This window comes from Microtus ochrogaster, chromosome 2 (assembly GCF_000317375.1).
Source record: "Microtus ochrogaster isolate Prairie Vole_2 chromosome 2, MicOch1.0, whole genome shotgun sequence".
NCBI classification, from domain to species: Eukaryota; Metazoa; Chordata; class Mammalia; order Rodentia; family Cricetidae; genus Microtus; species Microtus ochrogaster.
In genome coordinates, this window is record NC_022010.1 from 85,408,118 (window position 1) to 85,409,674 (window position 1,557).

Consider the following 1,557-nt stretch of genomic DNA (forward strand, 5'->3'; position numbering starts at 1 on the left):
ACTAGAATATGCTGCAATTAGTCAAGGTTTGTCTGATTTTGTTAACAGTACTTTCCCAAGAGAATTTAAGCACACAAATTCTTTCACAAAGCATTTCTATTCCCAGTGACCAGGAGTTCTCACTTCAATAACAAGAATTACTGTAATAATTGGTTTCTCTAATGATTACTTCAAAGGAAGTGTGGCATGGTGGAAGGAACAGGAGCAACAGTCAAGTTCAAATTTTAGATATTTCTACTTAACTTCCCCATCCTTAAGTTTTCTCTTTAATAAAGATAAGATCTACCTTGAAATTATCTGTAAAGCTACCCCGTAGAAGCACTAGTACACTTTAGCTATTGTTATCTCTTGCGCTGACCATTCAAAGAGTCACCCCAGAATATAATATCGGGCTCTTTGTCAGCTAGAAGAAACAGTGTCTGAAAACTGAGCCCCGAACTTCTGTTCAGAAGCATACTTATTGCCTGTACACAAAGGTTGTGTTTGGGATGCAGTAAGTTCCTCGTGTCAAAAGTGCCTTGGATTTATTCTATGTTCTGTAAACGAAATCATCTCCTCTCACGCTTTTAGTCCTTGTTTTGTACTGTTTGCAAGTACCCAATAGCACAAGACCCCACAGTGTGCCTGGATAGTCTTGTGAGCAAAGACAGGTAGTGCACATCTTTGAAAATGGATTTAGAAACAAACAATTCTATAAATCATAGAAAGCAATCACTGTTCTTTACATAATTTTTTCAAAGTCCAGTTATCTTAAACAAACAGTAATACATGAAACTGCTACCCCAGATACAGTGAGAAACAAGTGTTGCATTTAATGTTTACCCTAGATTCAGTGACTCTATTGGATGCCGACTAAATCTATTTCAGAGTCATTAGTAATTTTCATATTATTGCTTTTCAGTTCATATTAATTTTAGTTTTAATTATATACAAAATGTTGTGTATGCTAATGGAACATTTTTTAATGAACAAAATTCAATTAGAGAACCATACACAGCTTTACTGGGTCTTTGCATATACTGAAATGAAGAGCAGTTAAGTTGAATTTGAATCTCTGTGAAGCAACATTTTATAAAATTTTGTATTTAAAAATATATTTATAAAAAATATCTGTAATGTAGCTAATATCAAAAGTCTTTAATAAAAAACAGTTTGCAACTGTGAGAACCATCGTTGTCGATCTTTACAAATCATGAATTAAATCCCTAAAATAAAACTAATCAGTAACATCATACACACACACACACACACACACACACACCATTGTTTAATATCCACAGACAATCAGTTGCAGAACCTCTCCACAGATACCAAAATTCTCAAGTTTTCCAGTCCCTTCTGTAAACCACTGTAAAAATCTGCACATATATGTCCTCTCTCATACTTCCATTCATTTCTAAAATACACATTAATGCAGTGCAATCATTGTATAAACATTGGTCATACTGTACTGTTTAAAGACTAACGATAGGAGAAAAGTCTGGCATATGCAGCACAGATGCAATGTTTTTCCCAGGATTCTTCATTCACTGTTAGTCATATCCACAGATGAGGATG